This window comes from Peromyscus leucopus, chromosome 18 (assembly GCF_004664715.2).
Source record: "Peromyscus leucopus breed LL Stock chromosome 18, UCI_PerLeu_2.1, whole genome shotgun sequence".
Taxonomy (NCBI): domain Eukaryota; kingdom Metazoa; phylum Chordata; class Mammalia; order Rodentia; family Cricetidae; genus Peromyscus; species Peromyscus leucopus.
The window spans coordinates 45,227,558-45,239,570 of NC_051078.1; positions in this window are offsets into that span (position 1 = coordinate 45,227,558).

The window sequence follows — 12,013 nt, forward strand, 5'->3', positions numbered from 1 at the left end:
AGACATCACTAATCAGCTGAAGCCCTCTTTTGGAGCACACACTAAGTCTCCTACTCCTTTGAACACGTCACCCTAGAAGCCAATACCAAGGGAGTCATAATCAAGAGGCCCCCATTTGCCACCTCTAGTCTGTTACTACTGTGACCCTGTCTCTCCCACGAAGTCATACTTGTTTTATGTTAAAGTGGCCATTTCCCCCCTCTGTCTTTAAGATACTAAGGTAAGAGTTATAGGTAGACAATGCTATTTCAAAAGATGATTTTATATATTCTTTTTTGGAATAAAGATATTTTAACTTTAAAAAAGGCACAGTATTTTGACTTTGAGAATTGCCATGCTGTCTCCTGAGTTCTCTGATGTCCAGAATTCAAGCCTCTCTGTGTCTTGTCTTCTCTTGGGGCAGGTGAACTATGCTGAGAAAGGAAGGAAACCATGTCAGTAAACCCTCCCCTCAGTACTGTGCTTTTCTCTGATTGAAGCTCATTTTTATATGATGTTGCCACAGGCATATCATAAGATAATCATAGGGATTCCTTAACTATGGGAGGACTTGGAGAGAAGCAAGAAGTGGGGGGACAGAAAAGGAGGGGGCATCACAGATCATAAGAACAGAAGGAATCTTTGTCTATGACATAAGCAGAATTAACAGTTTTAAAGAGCATTTTAAGACTATGGCCTGGCTTACTGTCTCAATTAGACAGCAAAAGAGAAAGAAAACATCAAATTAAAGAAAACAAATGAGAAATCAACGAGCCCCAGAAAACTGGTCTTAAGCAAATGTGCCTTTATGTATGGATGGTATAATTTATTAAGCATGTCAGAGGGTGAATAACCACCCAGGACAACAGGTGTGAGTTAGCCACACATCACTATAGCCACACACCTTCTATCATGGTTTCAATAATAACTCTCCCCGTTACGCTCATGTGTTTGAACGCTGATGTTGTGAACATGTGATGAACCTAGTTGATGGTACTGTTTAGGTTGTTATGGGACCTTTAGAAGTTGAGCCCTGCTGGAGGAAGTTAGATACTGTGGGCATCCTTTGAGATTTACGGCCTTGCCTCACTTCCTGTTCGCTCTCTGTTTCCTGTGCAGGGATGAAATGTGATAGGCCAGCTTCCTGTTCCTGCCACCATGCCTCTCCACCTATTGCCATGCCCTCTCTGCCATGATGTGTCACTCTGACCCACAGGTAGGGCAGAGGCAGGACCGGTCCAGCTGGCCTCTCCCTGGGGCAGAGTGGGATGGTGAGTGTCCACAGCCCAGATCTCCCCACTCCACCAGAGAGAAGCACACTGAGCCGGGAGCCTTGTCAAAGCAGGAGCTCGCTTTAGTGCATCAGGAGTGGACTTTTATAAGTTGGAGTGATGCGGGGAGTGGGGTGAGGATAGCGGGCCAATGAGATGATGCCATCTCAGCAGTTACTAGGCAGAGGTGATTCTAGGTAGAGCTGAGTCACTCGTATGCGGAAGTCACGTCCGAAGACAGGTCACCAAACTCGAGCTAGGCTCAGGAAGTGACACTGGGCCTCACACCTGGGCCTTAATGGGGCTCAACGATGGACTCTACCCTCTGGAACTGTTCGGTGAAACGGTCTTCTCTTCACTAACTTGCTTTTTACCAGGCATTGTACACAGCAACAGGAAAGTAACTAGTACCCCACCACCACCACCACCACCGCCCTGACAGCAGTCCTTCTGAGCTGTGGGAATCAGAAGCCAGAATCAGGGGGTGATGCACCTGGAGTCCTGTGCCCCATGTAAGGGTTTCACTTCCAAGTAGGATGAATGATGGAAAAGATCAGGAAAGTAGCATGTTATCTACAGCTATGTGAAGCCTCGAAGGCTGAGGAGAGAGAGTCCACGGGGAAATGATTTTGCTGGAAGATTAGACGCAGATGTTGGGAGAGCAGGAGCAACCAGGGACTTCTGTTGGTGGCAACACAGGAGTCCGGCAGGAGTGACAAGACTGGGCAGGGGTGCAACACCTCACTTTGAGATCCTTCTGAAGGGGAGGATTTGGGGTGTTTAGTGGAACGGTGGGATCCTTTGGGACATTTTAAGCAGAGATGAAAAATCACTCCATTTTCCTCTGGGGAACACCACTCTGGTGGCAGCGTTCGGCAGAGATCAGGCGAAGGGAGAGGCGTGGGAGGCATTTGGAGAGGAAGAGCCGCACTGGGTTAAGGGCTTAGAAGTCGTCAGCCAACCAACAGCAGCAGGCGTAAGAAGAGAGGATATGTTTGAAATATTTATGGGGGAGGCAAGGTAATAAAAATGACTTATTAGATGTAAGAAAAAACAGGGATCAACAAGGTATTGCTTTTCTGAATATTCTGGCCCGGGAGGCACAAACCCCCATATTCTAAAAGGGCTGGTATCTGAAAATTTATGAACAGTTAAAAAGTATTCATAGAAATACAGCTTTTAAGAACCAGAGACAAAAGTATTCCTTTTTTTGTTCTAGTTTTTGTTATTATTTTAAAAATTATTTTCCTTTTTATTGTTCTTTGACAATTATATTCATGTATATAATGCATTCTGATTCTCCTCCCCACCTCCTTTCTACCCATCACTCTCCCCTCCTCCTTACAAGTCCCTCTCTCAAATTCTTACCTTTTCATTTTGCTGTGTGGCTCACTGACTTTAACAGGGATTGCCTTGTGACCATGGGTTTGGATCTACTCACCGGAGCCTGGTGGGCACACAACTGAAGGACATGACTGTCCTTCCTCAGAGTCCATCACTGACCAGTAATTCAACAGGAAGGTGTTATTTAGCGGCTCGAGGAAATGTCATGAAACACGACAAGATCTGCTAACAAGAATTTTATTAAGAAGAAAGAGACAGACGAGTGCTCAGGCCTGTGGGAAAAACACATGTGTAGAGAAGAAGAAGGGGCCGGGAATATGGCACCGGCTTATAAAGGCTGGGTGGCGTACAGGTCGATGTAACTACTCCATGCCTGCACAGATCACATGGTTGCGTTGCAGGCTCTTATGTAACCATGCAAAGTCGCAGGATCCTGGTCACTCGAGACGCCTTGACCTGGAAATGGCTATTTTGACCTGGAACTGGCTAGGCAGAAGTGTCCAGGTCCGCCGGGCATGCGCAAACACGCCCAACTGTGGGGGCATGTTGTGAACCCATCACTCTCTATAATCCATAACTGACTGTTGACAGCCTGGTCTTGTGTGGGTCCCATGCAGGCAACTGCAGCTGCTGAGATCATGATTTCGATGGCTCTGTCATGTCCCAATGACAGCGTTTATCAGCCCTTCTCCCTATCTTCCAGCTTTTACATGATTTCTGTCCCCTTTTCCAAAATGTTCCCCGAAGCTCAGAGGAATTGGTATAAATGTCCTGCTTGGAACTGACCACTGAAGAGTTATTTCTTCTCAGTCACTGCTCAGTGCCAAGAAAAGCTTGTCTGATTAAGGCTGAGAGAAACATTTGCTTATGGGTATAAACCTAATATTTTCAAGACAGTTTGATGCATGTCAATTTAGCTAGTAAGGTCCCCCTAGGCCCATGACCTCCACAGCCATGGTATTTAACCAGGTTCACAGTACTGGCATGAATACCCTCCTGGAGCATGGGTCTTGAATGCAACCAGGAAGCAGTTGGTTGTTCCCATAGCAACAGTGGCCCTTTTGTACCCCTGGGCCTGCTTTGCCTGGTAATTTGGCATTGTACTTCATAAGGTTTACAGCTGGATGAGACTGTGGCTACCTCTTCTCTCTCAGCAGCTCATGTTGCACCTTCTGATATTATTTCTCAGTGAGGGAAGTTCTGGGGCCTCCAACAACTCATAAGGAGGTACCCACAACTGGAACTGGAATTTTATTTAATTAACAATGGCTTTAGGAACATCAAAATGCAGCCATACAGAAAAGTGCTTTCACCTTGGGTCCAGAATTTAAATTTAAATGCTAGTAAATGTAAAGGCCAGTATTTTAGTTCTCTGCACAGTATAAAGAACATGCCACCTGTGTTGGTTCCTAGTTCCAATGCTGCAACAAAACACTCGACAGAAATAACTTTGAGCAAAGAAGGGTTTGCTTTGATTGACAGCTCCAGGAGGGGCAGCCTGTCATGGCAGGGAAGGCATGGCATCTGGACCAGGAGGTAGCTAATCACACTGTGTCTACAGTCAGGAGGCTGAGGGAGCCATGGATGCTGGGATTCAACTTGCTGTCTCTTTTTTTTTCAGTCTGGGACCCCACCTGTCATAACGGTGCTACCTTCATTTAGGATGGGTTTTTCCCATCCCTCGCAGACACACCCAGAGGTCTGTTTCCATGGTGATCCTAAATCTCAGCAAGTTGGCAATGATTAATCAGCATTCCATCGCTAGACAAAGGATACTGATGTGCTTGCTGTCCCTGTCAAGGGGTCACTTTAAAATTTGTTTGCATTCTTCCTAGGATAACATTGTCCAATGTTGTTACAGCCTTCTCGATACTTTGGAGGAAGAGGATTTCTTTTTAAGTCAAACAAAAGTAAGCCCTGGGCGGTGGTGGTGTACACCTTTAATCCCAGCACTCCCAGGAGGCAGAGGCAAGCAGATCTCTGTGAGTTCAAGGCCAGCCTGGTCGACAGAGTCAGTTCTCGGACAGCCAGGGCTACACAGAGAAACCCTGTCTTGAGAAATCAGACCAAACAAGTAAGTCCCGCTCCTTTGGTTCTTGAACTAAGTTTGGCTTTAAATGTGAAGCACCCGTCCCGGTTGTCTGCCTTGTTCACATGACTTAGCCTGAAATGACGTTGGTTGCTTCAGAAAGTCAGGTCAGTATGGAGCCGCTGGAATTCTCCCTGTGGGGATATGTGAGGTGATGTCGTGTGGACTTAGGTCTCTGTGGAGCCACCGTGCTGCAGCGTGGTCTGCGACACTGGCTCTGTCCTGCACCCGGGCATTCGACGCCAAGCGCTCCCTCTCCTCCACCTGTGTTCTCACCACTTGTCATTCAGCATCAGCTCAGCTCATAGAGTTCATCCGCGGAGGCTGTCACCCTTCCTATGCTCTGGACTCCCGTGTTTCCATCCAACCACACCACATGTGACCTTCTATTGGCTGCTTCTCCCTCTCATCTGTTATCTCATGGAAGACTGAAACTCATGTTCCCTGCATCAGGTATGGGTCTAGATACCAGATAAATAATTGCTTAATAGGCTGGGCATTGGTGGCATGCACCTTTAATTCAAGCACTCAGGAGGCAGAGGCAGGTGGATCTCTATGAGTTCAAGGCCAGCCTGGTCTACAAATTGAGTTCTAGGACAGCCAGGGCTGTTACACAGAGAAACTCTGTCTCAGAAAAAAAAAAAAAAAAAAAAGAAAAGAAAAGAAAAGGAAGAATAAAATTGCTTAATAGGGACTGAAAGAGTCTTTCCTAAGAAGCAACATCAAAACAATTCATCTCTATCCACACAGCTTTGGTTAGGTAGTGCTCATATGGAGCACTGACGTGTGGGTGGCTGAACTTTCCATATCACTTTGCTGATCATGTGCAAGAGTAGAAATATGTTAAAAATTTTCATTTTAAAATTATGTATGCATGTGTGTGTCTGTGTGTGGTAGTGTACCTACAGAGGTGCCCAGAAGAGGACACCAGATCCCATGGAGCTAGAGTTAAAGATGATTATAAACCACCTGTCTTAGTTTGGGTTTTTAATTGCTGTGAAGAGACACTGTGTCGATGGCAACTCTTATAAAGAAAACATTTCATTAGGGTTTTCTTACAGTTTCAGAAGTTTAGTCCATTATCATCATGATGGGGAGCATGGCGGCATGCAGGCAGACATGGTGCTGGAGCTGAGAGCGCTACATCTTGCAGGCAACAGGAAGTCAACTGAGAGTCACACTGAGGGAAGCTTGAGCAAAAGAGACCTCAAAGCTCCGCCCCCACGGTGACACCCCCCCAACAAGGCCACACCTCCTAACAGTGCCACGCCCTTTGTGAGCCATTTTCTTTCAAACCACCACACCACCCAACCTGGTGCTGGGAACTGAACTTGGGTCCTTTGTGGTCTGTGTTCTGAGCCCCTGGCCTATTTCTCTAGCCCCAGGAGCACATATTAAAGACTCGCAGTTATTGTTTAATCTGTCTGTCTATCTGTCTATCTGTCTATCTATCTATCTATCTATCTATCTATCTATCTATCTATCTTTGGTTTATCAAGACAGGGTTTCTCTGTGTAGCCTTGATTGGCCTGGAACTTGCCCTGTAAACCAGACTGGCCTCAAATTCAGGGATCCACCTGCCTCTGCCTCCCGAGTGCTGGGATTAAAGGCGTGCGCCACCACCGCCTGGCAAAGACTCAAATTTATACACCTGCAACAGCAGCAGTGCCAGCAACTAACCTGAATGGTTCACTGGTCTCGCACTAAGTCCTGTAGCATAGGCTGCCGGCTGTCTACCAACACCCAAGCTTCTTTGTCTTTACTAACGGAGCTCACTTGACTGATGGTAACTCTGTGTGTGTGTGTGTGTGTGTGTGTGTCTGTGTGTGTGTGTGTGTGTGTGTGTGTGAGAGAGATATTCCTTGGGCTGTGTATGGCCAGCCACCAAGCCCTAGCTAATAAATTGAGACACACATGCTGGGAAGACTTTCAGAAAGTTTTTAAACAAGTGACCAGATATTCTACAAAGCGCCTTACCATTCTTTCCTCAATTGGCTTATTGAGACTACTAGAAGAACCTGTCACAACCTTAGTGTTTTATAAATAATAAAAAGTCATTTCTTACAATGTGCAGGCTGCAAAATCCAAGATCAAGTTTTTGTCAGACTCTGTATGGGAAAGGCCACATCCTAGCTCATAGTCAGCTGTTTTTCTCACAGTATCTTCTTACAGTAGCAGGTAGAAATGAGCTATCTACTATCCTTTTCTGTAAGGACACTGTCCTGGCCAGCTTTATGTCAACTTGACATGAGCTGGAGTCAGCAGAGAGGAGAGAGTCTTGACAGAGAATATGCTGCCTTAAGATCCAGCCATAGGCAAGCGTGTAAGGCATTTTCTTTTTTTTTTTTTTTTTTTTTTTTTGGTTTTTTGAGACAGGGTTTCTCTGCGTAGTTTTGCGCCTTTCCTGGAGCTCACTTGGTAGCCCAGGCTGGCCTCGAACTCACAGATATCTGCCTGCCTCTGCCTCCCGAGTGCTGGGATTAAAGGCGTGCACCACCACCGCCCGGCTGGCATTTTCTTAATTAGCAATTGATGCGGGAGGGCTCAGCCCATTGTGGGTGGTGCCATCCCTGGGCTGGTGGTCCTGGGCTCCATAAGAAAGAGGCTGGGAAAAACACGAGGAGCAAGCCAGTAAGCAGCACCCTCCATGGCTTCTGCATCAGCTCCTGCCTCTGGGTTCCTGCCCTGTGTGAGCTCCTGCCTTGACTTCTCTCAGTGATGGACTGTCACCTGGAGGTATAAGTTAAAACAAACTCTTTTCCCCCAACTTGCCTTGGTCATGGCATTTGATTGCAGCAACAGAAATCCTAAGACAAGCACTAGCCCCATTCAGAAGGGCTCCACTCTTGTGATCTAGTCGCCTCCCACAGGCTCATTTCATAATAGTGCTGACTACCTGGGGGAAGAGGTAGGGTTACAGGCCATGACTGTGAGGGGGCCCAGAGCAGTCAGCTGATTGCATTGCCACTTTCAGTGAGACTATTTTGTACTATTAGATAATTTTGAAGATGCAATCTGACTCTCAGTTGCCAGAGCCAGAAGAAAGTCCTGGCCTTCCTATGACCTTATGGAATCAGCATGTTAGCTAGGGCCTGTCTTCAGACTTCTGTACACAGCTATGCTGTTATTATTTTGTATTTTATAATATATAGGCATCTGAACCTGTTGCTAACAAGGGTAGGTGTTTAAAAGAGAATATGTTGATCAACACAATAGTTGTCTCTGCATCTCATTGTTGTACCCATTTCTTGAAACCCCAGAGACCACCAAAGAGCCGGTATCTGATACAAGCACATAAGAGTCCTTTTATTCAGGTTCAACTTGGGCCACCACACAGCAGATGGAAGGAAATGTGGCGACATTGGCCATGATCCCAGGTGTAGAGATTTTTTTATAGGGAAAAACCACAAACCAGGAATTACATGCTTGGGATTGGTTAGAAGGCATGTGGGGCAAGGTGATTTATTGAAACTATTGGTCTAGACTTTGGGCATGAAACCACATTTGAAACCATTGGGTTAGACTTTTGGCAGGGAACTACAACCCACTGAACAGGATTATGTGGACTGCTCAGCAGGATTATCTAGATATCTTCAAGGGCCACAGATAGGATGTCTGCAGGAGGATACTGCTCTGTATCTGTTTGAGTTGTCCTGAGGTCCTTCCTGGAACTGAGTACAGCAGGTGGTCTGAGATGGTGGTCCCTTCCCTAAGATGGAGCCCATAAAGTTAAGTCTAGACCTTCACACTCATCACTTGAAGAAACAGAGAAGAGTATTAGTACATCTTGTGCTGCTATAACAACAACCTGCCATTGGATACTTTGAAAAAGAATTAAGTTTGCTTAGTTTGCGTTTGTGGAAGCAGAGACTTCAAGAGTGGATAGTCCTATCTGTTCATACCCCATGTGGTTCTTCTCGCTTCATGGTAGGAGTGTGTATTGTGGGGAGTCCTGGGGGCAGACATGCAACAACATGCATGCGAAGGCTACAGGACAACTTCATGGAGCTGGTTCTCCCCTCTGCCTTTACTTGGGTGCCAGGATTGAACTTGTATCCTCAGCCTTGCACAGAAAGCTCTTTTACCACTAAGCCATCTTGCTGGCCCCTCCAGTCCTTCTCAAAGGCCATGCTTTAGTATTGCTATACTGGAAAATGAAGTCTTAAACTAGTTCAAAGCACATTCAATCCACAGCCAAGCAGACTGAGTTTAATCCGTGGTTGTGTGGCTTGAATCCTGCTATTAAATGAGTGTGTTCTTCTACTTGGGTATTTCTGATTTGGTACATTTCTATGTATTTCTTTAGATAATTCTTCCATCTTTCAAGCATTTGCTTGTGACGAGTGTTCACAGTTATATAAGAAACTATCAGGATTTTATCTCTTAAGCCTTAGCTCCCAGGGGGCTTCATCAGAGAGTTCTATCACTCTCCTGGCATTTGTGTTATTGGAATTTCTTTTTGGAGAGTTGCCAGCATGTTCCTCTTGTGAAGCCCTGAGAGCAAAGAAGGATGCTTCTATGCTTAATGAACAGGAGACCCTGAGATAGCTCCAGGAAGAACCTTTCTGTAGGCACCTGCCAGTCTTTTCCTGTGATCATAATGTCATGTTGGTTGTCACTCACTCTATCTTGCCTGGGGAGTTTTGGAGACCAATATAATCAATGGTGTCTTGCAAGAATTTTATGACCCAGAGGTCGTAACATTGCTCTTCTTTCTCAATTTTCCTTTTCATTCAGTTTTAAGTCCCATAACACATAACTCTCAACAGACAGAAACAGAAAGAAGATTATAAGGTTTGTTTCTCATCAAATTTGAGGGATTTAAAAGACCATCCTAAGCCAGGTGGTGGTGGCACACACCTTTAATCCCAGCACTCGGGAGGCAGAGCCAGGCTGATCTTTGTGAGTTCGAGGCCAGCCTGGTCTACAGAGCGAGATCCAGGAAAGGCACAAAGCTACACAGAGAAAGCCTGTCTCCAAAACAAAACAAAACAAACAAACAAAAGACCATCCTACAAGCACACTTTACCTGAACTTCTGCCTGGCACGTCTTATGCTTTTGTGCAAAGGATCACTTAATTTCTAGGAAATATTCCTTGGACTCCATTCTAAGATGTTAAACTCAAGTGTATCCTGGCCTTTCATGTTATAAGACAAATTCTAACCCTTAAGAGGACCATTCCACTTTGCACATTAGTGAGCAAGCCTCCCAGCTCCCATTTCTGTTCACAGAGAAATGCCCTTGAGGCAGACCTCTGCAGTGAAATACAAAAGGTCCCAATGCCCTAAGATTCCAAGCATGCCTGTGGCATCACCAGGCTACCCAGAGACTGAAAACACCCAACAAAGGGGTTTCTTCCCATGATCCTCTATGCTCTCACTCCTGCTTCAGACAGTGCACCTGGCTGTAATCTTTTCTACTTCAGCTAATTGCGCTTTGTGGTAGCGTGAGGCCAGGGGACATGAGAAAGGGCGGAGACTCCTCTAGCTGCTGATGAAGTATCAAACCACAGGACGATTGCACTCAGGCCATTGTTCCATTGCAGGGGAGCCAACATCTTACATTAATTTGCAGTTGCAGGAAATACAGCTCTCAGACAAAGACACACATTCCCGACAAGGCACAGCAATTAATTTTCCAAATGTCCTGATGCAAGTGTGAGCAAAGAGTTTTAAGTTCTTTCAGGGTGACTTTTATAGATGTCTCAAAATTGCTCAACTTGTGGGATTTTTTTTAAAGCATTCATGTTCTTAAAAGAGGAAACTCCCCATTGGTGGGTCTTTTAAAATAGCAATCAAGGTTTTAATTATGCTTTCATGCTTGTGATTATTTGTGTGATGTCTGACTCATGAATTGACTGTCCACCTTATGGGGAAAGGAATTGGCCTGTGTTTGCTCAGCACCAGATCTTTGGTGCTCAGCAGGGTGTCTGGCACGTAGCAGATGTTAGTAAGTCTTTGTTGATTGCACGCATGGGTGGGTGAGATCTCAAGGCTATAGATAATTCTGCGGGAATCTTTGGAATGCTATCTTGGCTGCACATGATCAAAAAAAAAAGAGGTAAAAGAAAGGGGTCATAAAAAATTCAGTGAAATTCGGTGATGATTGAAGGACCGGTCTAAACCGGAGTTTTTATATGCAGCAGTAATGGAGACTGTTAGTAGCCACGAGAACAGCAGCAGGGCACCGCCAGCGGCCAGCGGGTAACCTGGGATGATCACCACAGAGAGGTGGCAGCTTGCACTTTCACACCATAGCTTCCCTATGTGATACTTGCTTCCACTTCGCAGATAGGAAAATTGAGGCCTCCACATACAAATAGCTTTCCCGTGGTCAGTCATATAGCTAGAAAATGGCAGCTGGGATGAAATTTCAGACATCTGTAGCCAATATCCCCCCACAACGACCCCCTTCTTCCTCCTTTCTCTTTCTTCCTGCCCACCCCTCCCCCCCTCTTCTCCCTTTTCTTTCTATGGCATATTGATAGCAGATACTTGCCCTGGTTAGCGTGAACTGTCAACTTGACAGTCTAGAGTCATCCGAGAGGACACCCTCAATTGAGCAACTGTTCAGACCAGATTAGCCTCTGTGTATGTCTTTGGGGATCGTTTGATTTTTAACTGCTGTAGGAGGACCCAGCCCAGCAGTAGGAAGGCTCATCCCTAGATGGATGGTCCTTAACTGTAAAAGAAAACTAGCTGAGTATAAGCCAGCTTGGCAGCTGGGTAGCAAGCAGCATCCTCTATGGTCCTGCTGTACTCCTTGACCATTGTCTTAGAGTTTCTATCGCTGTGATAAAACGTCACCACCAAAAGCAGCTTGGGGAAGAAAGGGCTTATTTCATCTTACATCTTGTAGTGTGTGGTCCAGGGAACTGGAGGCAGGAGCTGAGGCAGAGGCCATGAAGGGGTGCTTACTGACCTGCTCAGTTAGCTTTCTTATGCCATCCAGGTCAACCTGCTCACGGGTGGCACCACCCCAGTGAGCTGAGCCCACCCACAGCAATCATTAACCAAGAAAATGCACTCAGGCTTGTCTACAGTCAAATCCCCCCCACCCCCTGTCCCCAAGACAGGGTTTCTCAAAAAAAAAAACCTCTGTAACTTTGGTTGTACTGGAACTCACTCTGTAGACCAGGCTGCCCTTGAACTCAGAGATCTGCCTGCTTCTGCCTCCCAAGTGTCCGGTTTAAAGGCGTGCGCCACCACTGCCTGGCAAATCTTATGGAAACGTTTTTGCAATTAAGAGTCTCTCTTCCCAAATGACTCTAACTTGTGTCAAGTTGACTTGATACTAACCAACACAGTTATGGAGTGAGTTCTGTGATGA